Raw genomic sequence first — 25033 nt, forward strand, 5'->3', positions numbered from 1 at the left:
CTTATGTTACATCGGAGTCCTATAGAAGAGTCTGTGTTATGTTTTGTGTCTAAATATGTAGTGATTGCATGCATATACTTACCAAAGGTTGTCATTGTGTTGTCTGCTGGAATCACTGTCGGTTTTGAGGTTATGTGAGTGTGGCATGCATGTCCCTAAGTGTGAAATTTATTGTGTTAATGGCTCAACCATCTTGCATGACTTCCAACATTGCTGTTTTCTTCCTTCTTTAATGTGTGTGTGTAAAGTTTTAGCTGTCCATTGCAGCTTGTACAGTTCCTTGGGTGTCTGGGTTTCCTTCCTCTTCTTTTATGCTCTTCTTGATGATTTTTTCATCCGTGGTAGTCAGAGGCTTGACTACTGTCAAATTTGACTGAAGGGATCTTTCCTCTTCTTGCACCTCTCCTACACTGGATCTTTGTGTGTGTGTGTGTGTGTGTGTGTGTGTGTGTGTGTGTGTGTGTGTGTGTGTGTAGCAGTCCTCCTCAATTTCTGAATCATTTTTGGCATTACCTTGGTCTTCTTCATTGTGTTCTGGGTTCCGGTCTATTTCTGAGTCTGTATTTTACATTTTGGTCATGGTTCTTTGTGACCTCACATTGGAAACATAAAACCAGGGATATTTTCCTAAGGTTTTTACTCTTGTTGGGGTTACTGCTGTTGTTTTATAGGGTCCATTCCACTTTGCATCTGTTATTTATTTTCTATTGAAGTTTTTTTTTTATATACACCAAATCTCCAGGCAAGATGTCATTGAGGGAATAATCTAGTGGCACATATTGTATGATCAAGCTTAGGTCATGTAATTCTTTTAATCTGTTTTGTAGGGACTATGGGTATGTATGTAACTAACATTCCCCACCTAACATCGACATATATTCAGGCTTTCATATTCTTCCTTGCCAGAGAGGCTGACCAAAGAGCACTTCACAGGGAGAGATGTGTAGATCTCCCCACAGTTTTGTCCTTAGGTGGAATAACACTAGTGGTAAAACTTGTGTTCATTTAAGATGAGTTTGTGCAAATAGTTTTCCCATTATGGTCTTGACTTCCTGGTTTAACCTTTCCACTTGGCCAGCAGTTTTTGGGTGGGAAACATTATGAAAGCTTCCTTCTATCCCTAAATTTTGATTATACTTCTTGCAGTACCTGAGAGGTAAAATTGACTCTATTGGAGTCAATTTTATCTGGTATACCAAACCTAGGGATCATCTCTTTTGGAAGGGTTTTTACTACAAAGGCTGTAGTGTTCTTCTCGGCAGGGAAGACTTCAGACTACCTAGCCAGTCTGTCTACAATGCCTAAATAGTATTTTTATCCCATACCACTTGGCATATCAATGTAGTCTATCTGCAGGAATGCAAATAGTGTAAAAGCTAATGACCTATGTACCATTGAGCTAGTGCAAAAATCAAGAGAGGACTTGAAAGATATACCCTTATTAAGTCCCAATTTAGAGGTTTTCACTGATGGTTCTTCATTTGTGAAAAATGGGAAAATATTCGCCTGGGCACCTGTGGTTACACAATAGGGCACACTATGGTATGCATCTCTGCCCAGCTATGTCAGCATACAAGCGGTGGACCGAAGGCTCTCATGATGGCACTCTTGATTGGCTAAGACAAGAGAATAAATATGTTCACTGACACCCATTATGCTTTAATGATTTTGCATGCTATGGGAGAAATAAGTAAATGCAGAGGGTTCATAACAGCAGCTGGGAAGCAAATTTGATATGGGAATTTCATATTAGAACTTCTAGAAGCAGTCCAGCAGCCAAAAGAAGTGGTAGTGATACACTGCCAGGGTCATTCATATAGGAAAGATAAAATATCCCAAGGAAACAAGAGGGCTGATGTCATAGCAAAGTATGTAGCAAAGTTTGGTCCCATGCACATGCTGAACTTCTCCCTAGTTGAAGAGCAAGATATGACACAAGCTTGCAATGAGAGATTCAGTCATGGAAAGAACAAAGCAAGGCCTAACTAGTAAAAGGGATATGGTTCTCAGAAGCTGGAAAACCCATCTTGCCCAAAGCCTTATATTACCACCTGTGTAATGCCATACACTCAAAAGGGCATTTTGGCACTCTCACCTTATTGGACACAATGAGATAATTTTGGACAGCCCCAGGGGTATCCACATTTGCAATCAGAGTGGGTCAGGAATGTAGTCTCTGCAAAAACGTCAACATCCATGATTGCCCTGAGGCAGTACACTATGCCCTGGGCTACTGGATTGAACTGACTGCTGTAGTAAGCTATTGGCCTATACTGTTGTCCTAAAGTCTGGTCTAAAACTCCTGAAGCAATTCCTTTTGCTTCATGGACAAACAGGCAGAACTCTTTACTATAGTCCAAGTGCTAGAGCTGTTAATATGACTTGTTTTAACTGGGGCAGAGCATTCAGCTGTTCTTTATTGGATTTTAGGGTTTCTGTGACCTAATTCCTGGTCAAATGTGTTAAGCATTTTGAAATATGTCTTCAAAATCCAGAAACTCTAAGGAAAGCCCTAATCAGTTTTTTTTTCTTTTTTGGTCTTTGGTGCACCCAGTTTTTGAATGTCTGCAACCCTTTTTAATGAAATTTTTCTTCTGCCATTTTCTAGAATGAATCCCAGATATTCCATTTGATGCATGACCCACTACAGCTTGCTCTTTAATGCCTTATGCCCTCTCTTGTACAAGTCTATCAGTAGGGCTCTTGAATCTTGCAGGCATATTCTAGCATATTCTTTGGGATTGTTTTGTATAAGTGCATTGCTAAAAATAGATAAGTCATTGTCCAATTATTCATTGGACTATATTGTTGTTACTGTGTACAACATTCTCCTGGCTCTGCTTACTTCACTCTGCATCATTTACTGTAAATCCTTCTAAGGTTTTCTGAAATCTTCCTGGCTTATCATTTCTTATAATACAATATCATAACATTATAATCACCATTATCCAATTCTTTGATATTTTTTCACTTTCCAATTTTCCCCCAAAAAAAGAATTACTTCAAGTATTTTTGTATACATAGATCCTTTCCCATTTTTATATTTGTCTTTACAGGATACAAAGCTAGTATTTGTTTTGCTGGATCAATGTGAATATATTGTTTTATGGCCCATTGAGCATCAATCCCATTTGTCTTCCAGAATAGTTGAATCAGTTTACAATGCCTCTAATAGTGCATTTGTGTCTCAATTTCCCCAACTCCCCTCCAAATTTTAGCATTTTATTTTTGGGTCTTAATACCCAATCTGCTAGGTATTGGGTGGTACCTCAGAGTTGGTTTAATTTGCATTTCTCTAATTAATGGTGAGTTAAAGTATTTTTAAATGATTTCAGATAATTTTAATTATTTTGTCTGATATCCTTTGACTAGTTATCAATTGGGAAATGACTTTTATTTTTACACAATTGACTCATTTCTCTATGCATTTTAGAAATGAGGCCTTTATTAGAGAACCTTCTTGTAAATATCTTCTTTCATTATTATGACTACTGTGTAGGACCCTCCATCCTATCTTTTCCCACATTGGTTATCCTATTCACTCTTTTTTCATTCTATCCATCCTCAAAAGTGTTTTGCTTCTGACCACCATTTCTCCCAATTTGCGTGATCTTCTATCACCTTTCTCTTATCTTATTTCCCCTACTTTTTAAATTTCCCATGATGTAAAATAGATTTCTATGCCCAACTGAATGTGCACATTCTTCTGTTTTTGAGCCAATTCCAAAGAGAATTCAAGGGGTTCCTACTAATTTCCCCCATTCTCTCCTTCCCTGTAAAAGCTCTTTCATGTTATTTTGTTAGATAATTTATACCATTCTGTATCTTCCTTCATGCTTCTCCCAATGCATTCCACTTTCTCCCACATTAATTTTATTTATTTAAATTCCCCAAACATATTCAGCTCACACCTTTCCCCTCTGTCTATGTATATTTTTAACTGTGCTAATAATGATAAAGTCCTTTGATGTTGTTACAAATAACATCTTCCTTAATAGGGATATACACAGGTTAATCTTATTGAATGTCTTTTGATTTCTCTTCCGTATTTAGCTTTTTATAGTTTTCTTTAGTCTTATTTTTGGTCAAATTTATCCTTCAGCTCTCATCTTTTCATCAGGAATTCTTGAAAGTCATCTATTTCTTTGAATGACCATTTTTCCCTGAAAGATTTTACTTAGTTTTGCTAGGTAGGTGATTCTGGTTTGTAGATATGGCCTCACATAATATTCGAGGCCTTCTGATCCTTTAATATAGAAGATGCTAAGATCTGTTATTCTACCTATGGCTCCAAAAGTTTTGAATTTATATTTCTGTCTCCTTGCAGTATTTTCTCCTTGAACTGGGAGATTTTGAATTTGATTATAATAATCCTGGGAATTTTCTTTTGGAGATCTCTTCAGGAGATGATTGTTGGATTCTGTTAATTTTTATTTTTCTGTTTGATTCTAGAATATCAAGGCTATTTTCCTTGATAATTTCTTAGAATATGATATTTAAATTCTTTTTTTGATCATGACTTTCTGGTAGTTCAATAATTCCTTCATTATCTCTTGTAGATCTATTTTCCAAGTCAGTTTTTGTTCCAATGAGATATTTCATATTTTCTTCCTTTAAAATTTTTCTAAACAGTAGCTTCTATTTGCCCAGTTCTAATTTTTAGGATATTATTTCTTCAATGAGCTATTGAACCTCTTTTTCATGTGTCCAACTCTGCCTTTTAAAAAGTTCTTCTCTTCAGTGGATTTTTATATATCTTTTTAGATTTCACCAATTCTGCTTTTTAAGTAGTTCTTCTCTTCCTTTGTTTTCTGGGTCTCTTTTACAATGTTACTGTTTTTTTAAGGCACTTATTTCTTCAGTATTTCTTTTTCCCTCTTGTCAAGTGTTGATTTCTTTTTCCCCCATGATTTTCCTCAATCACTTACTTATTTCCCCAAATTTTCTTGTATTTCTATTGTTTAATTTTTTAAATCTTTTTTGAGTTCCCTTCAGAAAATTTTTTGGGCTTGAGAACAACTCATATTTTTCTAGAAGGTGTTGATTGCAACTTCATTTTCTTCTTCTGAGTTTATATTTTGGTCTTCACTATGTAATTTTTAGTGGACACTCCTTATATGGAGAAATAAGGATTGAAAGCAATGAGGAAAGGGTTGATTAAGTGGATTCCCTCTCTACCCACTCCAGGAGTTCCCAAATTACTTGAGGGTGACACAATGGAGATCTTCCCTTGGCGAAAGATTGCTTCTTGATTGCCCCTTGATGGCCTTCAAAGGCAGTGGGGAAGTCTTTTCCATGGGAAAAGGTATGTGGGACCATATGACTATGAGCTATTTTGGAGTGGTCACAAGCCTCCACCTCCTCTCCTATTGAAAACTGATAGCAATATGGAGTCTGCCAATGAGCTTATTTCCCTGATGCAAATAAACAAATTTGAAGTTGCTATCTGATTGCTTATTTTGATTTAATTGTGATTGGGGTAAAGGAAGAAGTGGGTGGAGGTTAGGGGGTTGTAGGTCACCCTAACTTCTGAATCCCTTTTCAAAGATCCATCCTCTGAGTGGGTGGAATTTTCAATGTTTCAAATTCCACCTTCCCTTCCCAAATATATCCTAAGTCTATTTTTCTAAATAATCTAATTACTTAAGTAAAATGTATTTCTTATAGGCATGGGAGAGGTAAAAAGGGGGAGAGAGCACTTCTCACAAAAATGAGTCCAGTATCTCAATAGTTCATTGATTGAAAGTCTTCAGAGAAATTAGGTTTGTTCACAGGAACCAGCAATGTTAGGATTTCTGTTAGTGTCAGAAATTTCCAAAGGTATCTTACAATGGTCCAGAGTCCTCCCTTGCTCAGGAGAATTTCCCAGAAGTCCTTATTCAGTTTCTCATATACCTGTAGAGCTCTCAACATTCCATTTCCCCCAATGTTTCTTTTTTTACCTACTCCCCATCAGTACAACTATCACCAAAATAACTTTCTATGTTATTCCTTTGTTGTTGTTGCTCCACACTTCTTTTTCTTTAACTTAAAAAACGTTGTTATAAGTTGATAAAATTCTTATGCTGATGGAAACACTGTTCAAAGCTTTAGTTTCTTTGTGCAGCTGCATTCAGAGATAATTCTAAGGATCTATAGGTTTTCAATTTATTCAAGGTGGTATGATCTAAGAAGAGTTAACATTCTCCTGTCCTGGCTTGTGCTCTAGTCTGTAATCAACAAGAAATAGTCTTTTCCACCTTGAGAACTATGATGAGGATTTTGTTTCCCTGCAGCCATAAGCACTGATCTGTTCTAGTGTTCCTCATCACTCTGGGGTGGTGCCTTGAATCTGTGTATGGACAATGCAACAGAGTCCTACACCCAGGGACAAAGGAACCCGTTATCTCCTTTTGGCCAGTTATCTAACTATTTAATCTATGTCTGAGAGCTCATAAAGCTTTTACTGCTGATTTAGGGGCTCTTAATACTTGTGCTAGTTTGCTGAGGTGGTCCCTGCCTCAGCTCACCATTTCTGTACTCTACTCTCATTCTGCTGCTAACAATTCCTCTTGCCATACTTTTCACATTCTTTTGTTGGTTCTACCACTTCAGAATTTGTTTTGAGGTGTTATATCAAAGTTTCTTCTAGGATTTAGGAATCTTCCAAGTGACATGAAAACAATAATTACTTTTTTCTTTGATTATGCTCCCCGCATAATTATGCTCCCCGCATAATCAAAGAAAAAAGTAATTATTGTTTTCATGTCACTTGGAAGATTCCTAAATTCTAGAAGAAAAGAATGTGAATCTACCACTTTGAAACATAGAATATGTTAATATGCTTTCAGTTGCACTAGATATTGTTGTGGCTGTTACTGGTTGTTGTTTTTGTTTTAATTTGTGCCATATATCACAATGAATAAGTAATTTTATTATATGGAAACCATGTAGCATTATTCTCATCATCTCTATACTCTTACCTTCCTCAATACCCCTTAAGTATGTCAGAGGATTTCTGATCTTATGTATGTTTTAATTCCTTGAAGATTTCAATCCATCCACACCTTAGGTTATGGGACAATTGTACATTCCCTGCCATGTTATTTTTCCCATGGGGCCAAAAGACTTTTAAAATGATGTGAATGAAAATTAAGCATGAGGACTTTCTATCTTGCCTCTTCTGTAGTTACATGGCCAACCCATATGATATTTTGATCACATATTTTTTAATAGATTTTGTCCCACTTTTTTGCGTGAAATTTATAGTTGATAATGTTCTTCAGGCTATTTATGCTCATCATAATATCTTTATGGCTTTTCATATGGATTATAATTTTTATTGGTAGATAATATTATTACATGATTTAACCACAGAATTTCATTTGCATATAGTAATATATTAAGACACTTACAAATAATCCATGTGGAAACTCTATTTACCTCTTCAGATCAAAACCAGACTATGTTTTATCACCTTAGGGAATTTTTTGAGTTTCAACCAAAGCTAAGTGACATGCCTAGAAAAGGAAAGTTTCAGAAGCATGATATGAAATTAGCCTCAGATCCAGGATCATTTGAGTTTAATTTCTACCTCTACTACATATTCTATGTAACCTTGGTTACCCTGGTAACCAAGGTAAATAACTCACTCTGAGTACTCCAAGTGTACTAAGCGAAACAAGTCTTTTAAATTTCAAATTTCAGAGAAGTATAAAGGATTGATTTGGTTGGGTTGGTTACCTCACTGAGGGATCACTACTCCCTTCCTAAGTCCAATTACATTTTTATGTCCATGATAATATGATATCTCCCATAGTTAGAATATTATGGCATTAAAAATATGATTATTTTTCTTTACTTCATGATAAATTTTATTAAACATCATTTAAATATTTTAAAGAAGTTGCAGGACACAAAATAAACATACATAAGTCATCAGCATTTCTATATATTTCCAAAACATTTCAGCAGCAATAATTAGAAAAAGAAATTCCATTTAAAGTCACCTTGGACTTCTGGGTAATCATGCTGGCAGTCTATACACAGGACTCTTCTTCTCCACAATACCGACCAATATATACTACCTCAAAAGACAAAAAAAAAAATTCATATAAAAAAGGGACCCTACAGTAGGGCACAGCATTGAAGGTATGTGGGATTCAGGCATTTCCATACTATAAGAGAGTGAAAAAGCTTCTGCCAAAACACAAACTGATCTACCCTCCCCCACCCCACCTATGGTGCCAGAGTCAGAGCCAGCCTGCACTAGAATCAGCAAGTGAGTGAGGGGCACCTCTAGAGTGAGTGGGGGGCACCTCCAGGTCATAGGCAGCAGACAAAGACCACCAAAGACCTACCCCTGAGAGCAGCTAGATTTGAAACTCCAGCAGGCAGAGGAAGACAGACCATATGGGCTGGCAGTGAGATAGCACAGAGAAGGGCAGCAGACAGTAGAAGCTTCAGAGATTCAAGAGCTTTTCTCAGGCAAAATCCTTGCTCCTTAACAACTGACAAAATAGAAGAAAACATTAAATATCTCACTGGCAAGATGATGGATCACGAGAACCGATGATGAAGAGACAATTAGAGAATCCTTTGTTTACCTGAAAACCCCAAAACAAACAGAAATCTTGACATCATACTACAAGAAATTACCCAAGAAAATTGCCCTGATGTTCTTCAACTAGGGGGTGAAATAGACATTGAAAGATTCCATAGAACACCCTCTAAACTAAATCCTCAAAAGGCACCTCCCAGGAATGTAATTGCCAAATTCAAGAGCCTCCAAACTGAGGGGAAAATTTTATAAGGAGTCAAAAAGAAGCAATTCAGATATCAAGGAGCAACAATCAGTATTAGACAAGATCTGGTAGCTTCCACACTAAAGGATCAAAAGGCTTGGAATATGATATTCAGAAAGGCAAGATAATTGGGTCTTCAACCAACGATCACATATCCATCAAAATGGACTATATATGGACTTCTGAATGAGCAGGGCAGTAGTCTAGACATGGGATGTTTCCTTTCATCAGCACCCACCAATATAGACCACATCAAAAGACCAAAAAAAAGAAAACCCAAATTCATAACAACAAAAGGACTCTACAGTAGGGTGCAGCATTGAAAGTACATGAGATTTGGGCATTTCCATACTATAAGGGGGTAAAAAAGGTCCCACCCAAATGTGAGCTAATATACCCTCCCCTACACCACCTAAGGAGACAGAATCAGAGCCAGCACACACCAGAATCAGCAAGTGAGTGAGGGACACATCTGGAGTGAGCAAGGGGCACCTCTAGGTCCTTGCAAGCTAACTGAAACCATGAAGGACCTACCTCTGAAACCCCACCTGACTGAAACCCCACCCAACTACACCTGAAACCCCAGCAGGCTGGGGAACACAGATGGTGGGTACACTCAGCAAGGAGGTGTAGAGAAGGGTAGCGAACAGCAGAAACTGTGGAGAATTGATATCTCTCCTCAGGCAAATTCCATGCTCCTTGACTCCATAAACAGAGAGCCTACCCATCTCACTCAGATCTCTGACTAAAAAGGGAAGGAAAAACCTCCACAGTGGTGGCAAATTGCTCCCAGGAGCCATAACCTCCTCCACCAAAAAAAAAAAAAAACACACACATGGACCCTCAAAAATTTTATAGAGGAAAAGCCAAAGTAAAAAATATATCTGACTAAAGGAGATAGGAAAGGTTACTTCAACCTGATAAAAAGCAATATAGACAATGAGGAAATATCAGTAATCAACATGTATGCACCAAAGGGCATAAAATTCAAATTTCTAAAAGAGAAACGAGTGTAGTTGAAGGAGAAAATAGAGAGTAAATCTATACTAGTAGGAGACCTGAACTTAACACTATAAAATTTAGATAAATTAAATAAAAAATAAATAAGAAAGAGGTAAGAGATATGAATGAAATCTTAAGAAATTAGAGATAATAGATATATGGAGAAAAAGAGTGACAAAAACTTTCCTTTCAGCAGCACATGGTACATTCACAAAGATTGACCATATACTAGGACATAAAAACAAGGCAAACAAATACAGAAAAACAGAAAAAATAAATGCAAACTTTTCAGGTCATAATGCAATAAAAATAATAATCAATAAAGTTACATGGAAAACCAAGTGAAAAATTAATTGGAAATTAAATAATATGATTTTCCAAAATCAGTTAGTTAAAGAACAAATCATAGAAACAATAATTTCATTGAAGAAAATTACAATGATGAGACATCCTTTCAAAAATCTATGACATGCAGCCAAAGCATTACTTAGGGGGAAATTTATATCCTTGAGTTCATATATTAACAAATAAGGGAGGGCAGAGGTCAATGAATTCGACATGCAAATTAAAAAAAAAAACTAGAAAGTGACCAAATTAAAAATCCTCAAATGAAGACTAAATAAGAGATCCTAAAAATTAAGGGAGAAATTAATAAAATGAAAAATGAAAAAAAACTATAGAACTAATAAATAAGACTAGAAATTGGTACTTTGAAAAAAACAAACCAAATAGACAAAGTCTCATCAATCAGAAAAAAAAAAGAAAAGAAGAAAACCAAAATGACAGTATCCAAGATGGAAAGGGAGACCTCACCTCTAATGAAGAGGAAATTAAGTAAATTATTAAAAACAATTTGCCCAATTATATGGCAAGAAATATGGCAACTTATGTAATGTGGATGAATATTTACAAAAATATAAATTGTTTAGATTAGCAGAAGAAGAAATACAATTCTTAATTAATGCAGTATCAGAAAAAGAAATTGAACAAGTCATCAAAGAACTCCCTAAGAAAACATCCTCAGGGCCTGATGAATTCACAAGTAAATCCTATGAAACATTCAAAAAACAAATGATCACAATATTATACAAAATATTTATCATCATAAGCAAAGAGGTAATTCTAACAAATTTCTATTATGACACAAATATGGTACTGATTCGAAAGCCAGGCAGGTCAAAAACAGAGAAAGAAAATTATAGACCAATCACCTTAATGAACATAGATGCAAAAAACTTAAATAGATTACCAGCAAAAAGGATCCAGCAAGACATCACAGGGGTTATTCACTATGAACAGGTGGGCTTTATACAAGGAATGCAAGGAGGTTTCAACTTTAGGAAAACCATCCACAAAATTGACCATATCAACAAGCAAACCAACAAAAAACATATGATCATCTCAATAAAAGCAGAAAAAGATTTGGAAAAAATATAACACTCATTCCTATTGAAAACACTAGAAAGTATAGGAATAGAAGGGTCCTTCCTAAAAATAATAAACAGTATATATCTAAAACCATCAGCCAACATTATTTGCAATGAGAATAAACTGATACATACCCAATAAGATCAGGAGTGAAACAAGGATGCCCATTATCATCTCTGTTATTTAACATTGTATTAGAAACACTAGCACTAGCATTTAGAGAAGAAAAAGACATTGAAGGTATTAAAATTCCAATGAGGAGACCAAGTTATCACTCTTTGCTGATGATATGATGGTCTACTTAAAGAATCCTAGAGAATCACCAAAAAAGATAGTGGAAATTATCAACAACTTTAGCAAAGTTGCAGAATACAAAATGAACCCATAAAAGTCATCAGCATTTCTATATATCTCCAACACATCTGAACAGCAAGAATTAGAAAGATAAATTCCATTTAAAATCACCATAGCCAATAAAAAATATCTAGGAATCTATCTGCTGAGACAAACAAAGGAACTATATAAACACAACTACAAAACACTTTCCACACAATAAAACTAGATATAAACAATTGGAAAAACATTAACTGCTCATGGGTTTGACAAGCTAACATAATAAAAATCAACATTCTACCCAAACTTATGTGTCATCAAACAGTGACCATCAGTGGTCATCAAAACTATATATTACTGGCTAAGACACAAAATGGACAATAAGTAAAGTAAATGAACATAAAATAGTATACATGTCAGATCTTTGGGAAAGGAAAGATTTTGAATCCAAGCAAGAATTAGAAAAAAATTACAAAATGTAAAATAAATAATTTTGATTATATTAAATTAAAAAGGTTTTATAAAAACAAAACCAATGCAACCAAAATTAGAAGGGAAGCAACAGGACTTCCGGGTAAACATGGCTGCAATCTAAACCTGACTCACTTTCCCTCCCTGGCACCAAGCCAAATAGACTACCTCAAAAGAGCATAAAAATCACCTTTGGAAAAATGGAGGGACTCTCCAGTAACCCACAGAAATGAAGGTACGTGGGGTTGGAACATTTCCACACTATAAGGAGGAGGAAAAGCTCGCACCAATATAATAAAAATGACCATCCTACCCAAACTCATCTATCTATTTAGTGCCATACTTATGGAACTTCCAAAAAATGTTTTTACTGATCTAGAAAAAAACAGAACAAAGTTCCTTTGGAAGAACAAAGGATCAAGGATATCTAGGGAAATAATGAAAAAAAATACAAAGGAAGGGGGCCTTGCAGTCCCAGATCTCAGACTATATTATAAAGCAGTGGTCATCAAAACAATTTGGTACTGGCTAAGAGACAGAAACGAGAATCAGTGGAATAGACTCGGGGTAAGTGACCTCAGCAAGACAATATATGACAAACCCAAAGATCCCAGCTTTTGGGACAAAAATCCATTATTTCATAAAAACTGCTGGGAAAATTGGAGGACAGTGTGGGAAAGATTAGGTTTAGATCAACACCTCACACCATATACCAAGATAAATTCAAAATGGGTGAATGACTTGAACATAAAGAAGGAAATGATAAGAAAATTAGATGAATACAGAATATACCATACTTGTCAGACTTTTGGGAAGGGAAAGATTTTAGTACCAAGCAAGACTTAGAAAGAGTCACAAAATGCAAAATAAATAATCTGGGATACATCAAATTAAAAAGTTTTTCTACAAACAAAACCAATGAAACTAAAATCAGAGGGGAAACAACAAATTTGGAAACAATATTCATAAAAACCTCTGACAAAGGTTTAATTACTCAAATTTACAAAGAGCTACAATAATTGTACAAAAAATCAAGCCATTCTCCAATTGATAAATGTGCAAGGGACATAAATGGGCAATTTTCAGTCAAAGAAATCAAAATCATTAATGAGCACATGAAAAAGTGTTCTACATCTCTTATAATCAGAGAAATGCAAATCAAAACAACCCTGAGGTATCACCTCACACCTAGCACATTGGCTAACATGACAGCAAAGGAAAGTAATGAATGCTGGAGGGGATGTGGCAAAGTAGGGGCATTAATTCATTGCTGGTGGAGTTGTGAATTGATCCAACCATTCTGGAGGGCAATTTGGAACTATGCCCAAAGGGCGATAAAAGACTGTCTGCCCTTTAATCCAGCCATAGCACTGCTGGGTTTGTACCCCAAAGAGACAATAAGTAAAAAGACTTGTACAAGAATATTCATAGCTGAGCTCTTTGTGGTGGCCAAAAATTGGAAAAATAGGGGATGCCCATCAACTGGGAAATGGCTGAACAAATTGTGGTATAAGTTGGTGATGGAATACTATTGTGATAAAAGGAATAATAAAGTAGAGGAATTCCACGGAGACTGGAACAACCTCCAAGAAGTGATGCAGAGCGAAAGGAGCAGAACCAGGAAAACATTATACACAGAAACTGATACACTGTGGTACAATTGAAGGTAATGGACTTCTCCATTAGTGTCTACGCAATGTCCCTGAACAATCTGCAGGGATCTAAAAAACATTATCCACAAGCAGAAGATAAACTATGGGAGTAAAAACACCGAGGAAAAGCAACTGCTTGACTACAGGGGGGCGAAGGGGATACAACTGAGGAAAGACTCTAAATAAACACTCTAATGCAAATACCAACAACATGGAAATGGGTTCAAACCAAGAACACATGTGATACACAGTGAAATAGTGTGTTGGCTATGGGAGAGGTGGTGGGAAGGCGGGGGGGGGGGGGGATGAAAAGAAAATGATCATTTGTTTCCAATGAATAATGTTTGGAAATGACCAAATAAAATAATGTTTAAAGTGAAAAAAAGAAGAAGAAGGGAAACAACAAATTGGGAAAAAATCTTCATAACAAAAACTTCTGACAGAGGTCATATTACTCAAATTTATAAAGAGCTAACTTAATTGTACAAAAAAAAAATTAAGCCATTCTCCAACTGAAATATGAATGAGATATGGATAGACAATTTTCAGATAAAGAAATCAAAACTATTTTTAAGCACATGAAAAACTGTTCTAAATCTCCTATAATCAGAGAGATGCAAATCAAAACAAGTCTAAAGTATTACCTAACACCTTGAAGTTTGGCTAACATGGCATCAACGGAAATTAATGAATGCTGGAGGGGATGTGACAAAGTTGGGACATTAAGGCATTGATGATGGAGTTGTGAATTGATTCAACTACTCTGAGGGCAATTTGTAATATGTCCCAAGGGTGTTAAAAGACTGCCTGCCCTCTGTTCCAGCCAGAGTATCACTGGGTTTATACTCCAAAGAGATAATATGGAAAAAGACATATACAAGAATATTCATAGCTGCGCTCTTTGTGGTGGAAAAAATTAGAAAATGTGGGGATACCCTTCATTTGGGGAATGACTGAACAAATTGTGGTTTATGTTGGCAATGGAATACTATTTTCCTCAAAGAAATAATAAACTGGTGGAATTCCATGTGAACTGGAATGACTTCTAGAATTTGACGCAGAGTGAGAGGAGCTGAACCAGTAGAACATTTTACACAAAGGCTAATACACTGTGGTACAATCAAATGTAATGGGCTTCTCCATTAGTAGCAATGCAGTGATTGTGAACAACTCAGAGGGATCCATGAGGAAGAACACTATCCACATCCAGAGGAAAAATTGTGGACACAGTAACAAAGAAGAAAAAGAATTGCTTGATTACATGTGTCGAGGGGGAGTAGACTCTAAATGATCATCCTAGTGCAAAGATCTACAACATGGAAATAGTTCCTGATCAAGGACACATGTAAAACCCAGTTGAATTGTGCATTGGCTAAGTGAAAGGGGTGGGGGTGGGAGGAGGGAGGGAAAGAATATGATTCTTGTAACCAAGGAATAAAGTTCTAAAGGACTAAATAAAAATTTTAAAATTTTAAATAAATTTTTAAAATTTTAAAGAAAGTTTTAACATAAGCTAACTTAATAGCATGAAAGGAGAATGAATGAGATGTGAACCATGATATATTATTCTAATATACTCAGTTTATGGGCATTTTAAAAACAACCATCTTTTCCTTCAATTGGAACATGCAAATATTTTTTTGAATGCAAATCCACCTACCCATTTGTGAATGACAATTCTTGTAATATTCTATCTTTTAATGTTGAGCACCCATTATTTATTATTATTATTATTATTATTATTATTATTAACAGATATTTTCAGTGAGACTATCATCTCCAAGCTGTACCAGTGATCTTAAACTGAAATAACTTATTCCCCAAAGCGGTAAGTAATTTATTCCACTGTAGGGCCATCTCGGAAAACTGTACTTTTCACAGCATGGTAACATTGATTTTATTTTGTCTTGATATTCTCTACAGAGGACACTGCTGTTGGCCACTTTTGCAGAGGTAAATAAATGATGTGCTCATTTCTACTGGGTTAATCTAAAAAATTGTATTATGTCTGCAGTCATCATCATAAAGCACAAAAATCTGAAGATTACTGAGTAATTAGCTTGATTTATAGCAAACCTGATGACAAGAACATTACATCTCTGATTATGCCAAGGAACATTTAAGAAAGATGAATCTAGTAGTCAAAATCAGCCTTCCTTTTCCAAAAATACTTTGTATGAATACCTAAATGCTTATACTTAACCAATAGAAAATAAGATGTCTTAATAGAATGGCTTCAGTTATGAGATAAAAACCTCTCTATAACCACGGAAGAGATACTGACATTCGAGGTTTGCTGCCAAGTAGACTCAGTCAACATGTATTTTGGGACAAGTCAGTTTAAGATTATGGATCCAAGGCCATTATAGCATTTTTTGAGATTCAAGGATATAATAAATAGCAATCTGGTAAATTCAGCATTATTTTAATTCTGAAGACATGTTTCTCAGCAATATTTTGAGGAATTATTTTTGAGGCATTTGGCTCTCTTTCATATCACAGACAATAATGAAATATTCTAGTAAGGATTAAAAAAATGACTTACTCAAGGATGCTAATAAGCAAGTTATTTGATGGAACATAATATTGTAAAAGAGAATTACCATTTCTAGAGTCCAGGAGAATTTTCCTTCATTATATCATGTGATATCAATTTTTAAATGATTGTTATTATTTATGTTATATGTTATGAGAAGTAGAATATCTTAGAGCTAGTTTCAAAATCAAGAAGGCCTAGAATAAAGTCCTTCTTGTCAAACTAGCTCTTACCCTCTTAGTTCTCTAGTTAAGGCTTATGACTAAGTTTCAGAGAAGGTACCACCCTACACTGGAGGAGACAGTTTCCTAACCTAGATCTTCCTTAAGTCACTTAAATCACAAACCCAGTCCCTATACATCGATTAGATATTGCACATGTCTATTTTTCCCTTCCCTAAATTCTTATTGTGTCAATAGGTGACCCTGGCCAATTAAAGGCTGTTTCAGTGGAGTGTACACTGGAAGTGCTAACATGCTAGAATTTTTCCAAATAAGGACTTCATGAGGGTGTGTATTGCTATTTGCCATATTAGGAACATCTTAAGTGTGTTTGGAGAGACCTTTCACCAGATTAGCTTCAGGGTAAAGAATTTTTGGCTTTGGCCACTTTAGCATGTCTTATATTAAGTCTTAGAGAAATTATATTATCTCTCCCTAGAGGAAAGCTATATTCACTCAACTATGGAAATTTTAAATTTGTTTGTATCTTCCCTCACATACAAACTCTCACCTTAAGCCTCATCCACTGTTTTGTATGCAGTCTGAATGAATAAATTCTTTTTGAAATGAAGTGAATTATGTTCTTATGACCTAACAGAATTTAGAATGACCTTAAAAATAAGTGAGTATAACAGCAACTTAAAGTTAGCCAAGTTTTAATGAGAATCAGTATCTGGGAGAACTTGACACATATTCAATATAATTATGCTTCTTATGGACTACTGACAAGAGAAAAACAATAAGGAAAAGGTGTCACACAACATTCAGCATCAAAAAGATTAGAGACTTGGAGATAGTTACACAAACATTTAAATTATAACCAAATTTTAATTGGTTTCATTAAATTTATACTAATTTTACAGACTGAGTAGGCTTCACATAAAGGTGAGCTTTACTGATGTTTGTGCAGTTATCAGCAAAAAAATTTAGTGGGGTAGAGAGGAAGAGAGATTCTAATAACTCCAGAAAACAATATCACTAGGTAGCTTTCCTATTAATGGGAAGAAAATATTGGTCTTTAAGGTCACTCCAAAGACATAAGTCAGAGAGACAGGAACAGAAGTCAAGAAACAGAATTGTAGACACATGTCACTGCTAGAGTGAATTGTGAAATAAAAAGATTTGGCATTTTAGTACTTTTTTTGAGAATTTGCACGCTGTAACACCTTGAGATGATTATTTTAGATCACTATCTATATCTTTAAAAAAGAAAATGTGATGAGAAGTTTCAAGATTAAAACAGATGTGGATGCTCAAGTACACAGATTAGGAAGATAAGTCTCTCTTCAGAAATTCCTGGAATGCTACAAAAGAATATTTAGTAAAGGATAAAAATAATGTAAGCTTAATCTCGTTAAAGAAAATCAAAGCAGGTTTTATCTCATTCAAGTACTCTGTCTTTCCATTCTGCAAAGAAAAAATTCACTGAACATTTTTTTTCCTCTAATAGAACTTAGATCACCCTAACTAATCAATCATTATTCTAGAGGAATGATTTAAAAAAAAGAATTTTGTCCACATCATGTAAGAGAGATGATTTATTAATATGTAGAATAAAATAAGATTCTTGGACATGGCCAAAGTGAAACTGTTTTGGGTGACAATGCCTGTGTAATATAAGGAATTCCTTCCTTCCTTCCATCCTTCTATCCTTTTCTACATCTTTGTTTCCTACCTCTTTCATTTTTTTCTCTTCCTTCCTTCCTTCCTTCCTTCCTTCCTTCCTTCCTTCCTTCCTTCCTTCCTTCCTTCCTTCCTTCCTTCCTTCCTTCCTTCCTTCCTTCCTTCCTTCCTTCCTTCCTTCTTTCCTTCTTTCCTTCTCTCCTTCCCTCCTTCCCTCCTTCCCTCCTTCCCTCCTTCCTTCCTTCCTTCCTTCCTTCCCTCCTTCCTTCCTTCCCTCCTTCCTTCCCTCCTTCCCTCCTTCCCTCCTTCCCTCCTTCCTTCCTTCCTTCCTTCCTTCCTTCCTTCCTTTCTTTCTTTCTTTCTTTCTTTCTTTCTTTCTTTCTTTCTTTCTTTCTTTCTTTCTTTCTTTCTTTCTTTCTTTCTTTCTTTCTTTCTTTCTTTCTTTCTTTCTTTCTTTCTTTCTTTCTTTCTTTCTTTCTTTCTTTCTTTCTTTCTTTCTTTCTTTTCCCCCCTCTATTTAAAGACCTTTTTCTCTTGTGTCACCTCCTCTAAATTTTCACATCTATCAATCAAAGCAGACACTTTTCTCCAGGACTGCCCATTCTTTAGTTCTTACCTTCTCTGGTTAGATTTTCTCCAGGATTGCCCACTCTTTATTTCTCACCTTCTCTGGTTAGATTATATCTTTTTGGGTTACTTAACACCTCTTCTGTTAAGTTCACCTTTTGTAGTTACTTAACACCTTTTTATAGTTAAAATCTAAAAATAGATTGTAGCTTACAATTATAGCTTCACTATAAAGGAAGAGCCAAGTACCTTCATTGTTATAATCAGGAGATTACAATTTTATCTTCACAATATAGAGCTAAGTATCTTCATTGTTACAATCAGGAGATAGCTAAATCCAATCTTCACACTGGCAATCTCATCTTCTCATCAACTTCACTCCTTCATGAAAGCATATCTTCAATACTCTACCTGAATTTCTAATGACTGAACTATAATCAAACCATTTTTGTCAATCTACTCCACAATGTCCTTCATTCAACATTCCTATGACATTCTAAATCAAAATAGCCTTCTTTGGACATCAATATTTTGAGTATTTCATACATGATTTTCTTGTATCTCCAATTATTTTTTAAAAAGATGAAAGTTGGACTAAATCATCTCTGAGATACTTTCAAATTCCAAAATCATGAAAATACAAAAGTTGGGGGAAATTTCAACATTAGAATACTAGTAGAGATTACTAGGCCATCACAACAGTATAGCAGTGTCACAAAACATGGGTGCCTGAGAGAACTGGCAACTCTCCATTTCTCTAATATTTTGAGACATGTATTAATCCCACAAGGGTTTAGTAGAGAAGAAAGAAAGAAATTTAATGTGTCAGAACAGTTTTAAGTTTTTAATTTGATCCATCTGAATAGTACTCTTTTCCCTCATTCAAATAAGTAGTATAGAATCTGAGAGGACACAAGTATTTATTAAAGAAAGAAAATGTCTTATTGTTAAAAGGGAAAATGAAGTGAAATAGTGAATATATGGGAAAGAAAGAGAGAAGGCACCATGGTGTATGTTTAAATGTTTCAGTGAGTAGTTCATTCTTGAATGCTTCTATCAGCTTTCCTCTCTCATCCAATGAGTTATTTCTGGATATAATTCATCATCAGCTCATCTTCTCAGCCCATGACTTCAGAAAGCCTCTGGTTTCTTAATGTGACTCTAAAATTTTCTCTCTTTTGGTTTCAGAATTTAATAATTTCCCTAGTTCTTATGCAGTCAGCTCTATTGTCTGAAACTCCATACTCTTAATTTTGTCCCATTATATGTCTTCTAGTTGATTCTCATAGATTCTAAATTTTTATTGACTAATGCCACTGGGCTTTTACTTTAAAATATGCATTTCCACATCATGTAGCATTCCCTGAATAAGTGAGAGTCAGGAATCATACACTGATAACTATTTTTTTTTATTCTGCATCTAGGGATGTGATGGTGTGCATAGACAAAATAGCCTCTGTTCACTTGGGAATTAATGTCAAATATCCTTCAAATGAGTACAGAATCATAGATCCAGAGTTATAAAGGACAATTAGAGGTCCTTTTACACCATGCCCTCATTTCATACTAAAGGAACCAACACCAATAAAAGTTAAACTAATAATAGTTGTATAACAAATAAATATCTGAGACTGGATTAGAATTTAGGTCTTCCTAACTCCAAGATTAGCACTATCCATTATATCATACTACCTTCTAAAGAACTCACTTTCCAAATCTGAAAATTTGGGATCAATTTATTGAACCCTAATCAAGAGAAAAATATTCCTTAATGACCTAATATTACAGAAAGAATATGCAGTTTGTAATAATTTTGGCACAAATATTTGACCTTTATATTTAGGGAATTGTTCTTGTAGGATATTGATGAATGAATGTATAAATATTCTATTCTTTCCTGAAATGATCTTAGCTGTTGTCTTAGTTCAGTGATACAGAAATTATGTACAAATACATTTTAAATGACTATGACCTTGCTCTTGTCAAATCTGAAAGTCAAGTTAGTGAGGCTGAATAAGAGAATGCTGAAGTATTGACTATATTTTGCTTCTGTTATCTTCCAGGCACTTGGAATTCATTGTGTCACTGATGCTTAAGGACTTTGATATTTTGATCATATTTTACAATATTTCTTTTATTCAATTATCTGAGAAGTATAAGTCCCAATTATGAATTATGTTTTAATAAGGATATTTATGAATTCTTTCAGTAAATCTAAATTTATTTTTAAGGAAAATAAGAAAAATATAATTAAGAATGTGATGATTAAAATTAACATCTTCTGTCATAGCTAGTCAAGTATAGTCTACCTCTGGAAAGAACTTAGATTAAGTCAGGTTAACTAAAGAACCAGAAATACTTTGTGTGTACTTCACATTCTATGCTGTGGGGTCTAACTAACTAATATGGTAATTTAGATATTTATTTTTACCAAAGGTCAAGGGATAATGATAGAAGCATAAATTTCAGTTTGTTCTGTTTCTTGCATGTTGCTAATGAATTGTTTAGTACTCATTTCACAGTTAGTTTCACTCTTCTATTAGTCCACAGCCTTCATCCATCCCCTTATATGTGATATCTATAGTGAATATAAATATATATATATATATATATATATTTGTTAATAAACATACCATGAAAAAGTATTCTGTATTGTTTTACTGTTCTTCACATTTTCATCATTGTCATTTTCTAATTTTCCTCTTTTTTGTTTCAGTATGCATCAGTTCATGTAAGTTTTTTTCCATATTTCTCTAGTTATTAACATTCTTAATTTAACTTATTATTGTAAAGAAATATTCCATTGTGCTCATTTTGATTAATTATTCTCCAGCTGATGAACATCTACTTTGTTCTGAGTTCTTTCCTGGATGCAAGGGAGCCAAGAGAAATGGTGGGGAAAGAAAGGAAATTTATTAAATTCCCATATATGTTGAACAACATGTTAACTGCTTTTTATAAATGTTAACCATTTCATCTTCAAAAATATGTTCTAAAATAATCTCCATTTTAGAGCTGAGGAAAATAAGGGAGAAAAACATTAAGTGATTTTCTCCCCAGGGTCTCAAAATGCTGGCCTTCGAAAAGACTTTAGAAGACTTTAAAAAGCCAGAGAAAATTTGTGTTCAGAAAAAGCTGTAATTTTAGGGTATTGGATTGTAAGCTTGTTTAAAGTTGGTTATCTGGGAAGAAGTTAATAAGCACTCCTTACTCCAGAGAAACTGAAATGCCTATCACAGTGAAACAGACCTTAGTGAAAGCAAGAGAGCTAACCAACTGCCATTATCAGAAGTATTGGACAGTAGAAGAAACTATGCCTTTGACCAAGATCAGAAAATAGCTGCAGCAAATGGTGCAGAACTGAAGTGGTCCTATTTGAGACAATTTACATGAAAGTGCATAAGAGGATAGAGAAACCTAATGTAGAAACATCATCTCCACCAACATCATCTGCTGCAAAGATTGAAAACTATAAATTTATGACTTGTAATGAGTAGATAAGATATTAAATATGTATTGAGGATGGAAGTAGAGAATCATGAAAGTTAAAAAAGGATCTAAACGACTGAGCAATTTATTTTCTCTAACATGGAATTTTAGGGCTAAAAGGATCATTAGAAAGTATTGATTCCCACCTAAATTTGATTGGGTATTCTTTCTGAAGCATCCTCACAAGTGGTTAAAAAGCCTTTTTGAAGTCATATACTAAAGAAAACTCATTCTGCTCTCCTGCCCCAGGAAGCTGATTACTTATAAGTCACTTAATTATCTTTGGCTAGACTTCAGAAGAATAAAGTTCAAATTTTGCCTTAGATACTTTGTGGTCCTAGTTATGACACTTAACACCTCTCAATCTCAATCTTATTTTCAAATATAAATTACAGTGTTAAAGTTAAGATTACATGACAACAGTATGTAATATTTGAAAAAATACATTGTAAAACTTAAGGCACTGTATTAGGTATAATCAACCCGGAGTCTATTATTTTAAAAAATATTTTTGATATGAATACAAGGACATAGAGCACATTACCTGAAGTCATGAAGACTTGAGTTCAAATCTAACTTCTGCTACTTACTAGCACTGGGACACTAAGCAAGCTATTTAACTTCTGTCTGCCTTTTTTCCTTTCTCTAATTTATGGGAAAAACTTGCATTTACAGAAGTTATTCATGCATTCATTATTAAAGTGGGTAAAATGAGGATAATAGCAACACTGCCTTATAGGTTTTTTATGACAGGAAAATGAGAACATTTGTAAAAAGATTTGTAAATATTAAAGTACTATATAAAAGAAATGTGTCATTTCTAGTATGTTCCATGCAATGTGCTAGTACATAATTGCTAGATATTATATGTAGTATGTGTATTTAAAATATTAACAATGATAATAGCTACCTTTATATAGCACTTAATATATGCCAGGCACTATAATAAGGACTTTTTATAAAAGAGTAACTATTTTCTCTGATGTCAAGAATTTCTAAGTCAGGTCCAAGTCTACTAAAACAGCAGCAACCCCAGGAGTAGCAACAGCCTCAGTAGAGGAGCTAATGTTTATTATTGATAGAATTATTATTTATTTTTAAATTTATTTTGAATATTTTCCATGGTTAAATGATTGATTTTATTTCCCTCCCCTCCTCCCTCCCTCTTCTTGTAGCCAACTAGCAATTTCACTGAGTTTTATATGTATCATTGATCAAAATCTATTTCCATATTATTAATATTTTCAATAGAGTGATCATTTAGAGACTCTATCCCCAATCATATCCCCATCGAACCCTGTGATCAATCAAATGTTTTTTTTTCTATGTTTCTACTCCCACAGTTCTTTCTCTGGATATGGATAGTGTTCAAGCCTTCTCCTCTCCTCCTTATGACAATCCTTCAAATTCTTGAAATACATAGGTATCAACTTTCCTGATCGTCTTCCTAAATATTCTATTATTCAACCTAAACATTCTCATTTTTTCAACTGATATTTATTATTATATGACTTTAATTTAATTCCCTATGTTGGTCACATTTTTTATCTGCTCCAGCTTATTTACACCTTGCTAAAATAGGTAAACTAAGCACAAATCTACAAATGTCATTTAATGACTATAATAAACAAAGTTTATAAACTTAAGTACTCTACATCTATTAATATAATAGAAAAGAGAATTCTTTCCTCCCTCCTCCTCATCTTTCTCTTTCTAGCCACAAGATAGTGTCTAATAAATCCCCCAGCAAGACTACACTATAATTTTTCTATATTTCTCCAATTAATGGGTACTCCTTTATGCTCCATTTCTTTCCCACTTAAAAAAAGTGGTTATGAATTTTAAATACATATAGGATTTTAATCTTTCTTTTATCTCTTTTGAACATCCATTTTATTTTAGTGATAAAGGTGAGTAACAATATGCATAGTTGTGTTACTTTTTTCAAAAAGTTGTTTATCAACATGGTTTTACCAGTTCATAGCTCCATTTTAATACTTCAATGTGCCTATTTTAATTCAGCCTTTACAATATTTGTTAACTTTCTTTTTTGCCAATTTTGCCATATCTGATGGGTAAAGTCCATTTTTCTCTTTGTGATTTGGAGAATTTCTCCCATGAGCACAAGTTTGGTAGCCACAAATATTAAAAAAAAACACAGGATAGCCATCGGCTCATTAGGTAAAACTGCAATGGAAGATTTATGAAAAAAACACTGTCAAGGAATAAAAAAGTGGAGATGGGTCATGATTTTTATTGTAGAAGACATCATGAAACAATTGAGATCACAGAACTATTCAGCACTTACTGATATGATAATGTATGGAAAAGAAATGTATTTCCATAAATGATTTCTGGATTTATTTTTATTTACTCTATAATATCAACTGTGTTCAATTATTTTTATCTTCATCTCTGAAATAGGAAAGATAAATTTCAGGAAATTAGGGGCAGCTAGATGGCACAGGGAACAATGCATTCATCCTGGAATTAGGAAGATTCTTCTCTATGAATTGACATCAGGTCTCAGACATTGACTATGTGACCATGGGTACATTACTTAAGCCCATTGTATCAGTTTCTTATCTGTAAAAATGAACTAGAGATGGAAATGGCAAATCATTCTAAAAAGTTTGCAAAATAAACCCCAAGTAGGAGCATGAAAAGTTGGATACAACTGAAAAATGACTGGACAACAATAATTTTGGGAAATAAATTTATTTAAATTATAAAAATTATTATTATGGCATGAAATTGGTATCTGAGCTTTGCTTTACTGAGTGAAAAACGAGAGTTTTTAAAAGGATTGGTGCAATGGCCAGGGACTCTTAAGGGAATATGGTTTAGAAAGTAAACCCTCAAAAGCTAACTTGTGATAATAAAATTGCTAGTGAGTAAGAAAAGGAAAATCCTTGAAAAAAAACAGAA

Source organism: Monodelphis domestica, chromosome 6, assembly GCF_027887165.1.
Source record: "Monodelphis domestica isolate mMonDom1 chromosome 6, mMonDom1.pri, whole genome shotgun sequence".
Classification (NCBI taxonomy): Eukaryota; Metazoa; Chordata; class Mammalia; order Didelphimorphia; family Didelphidae; genus Monodelphis; species Monodelphis domestica.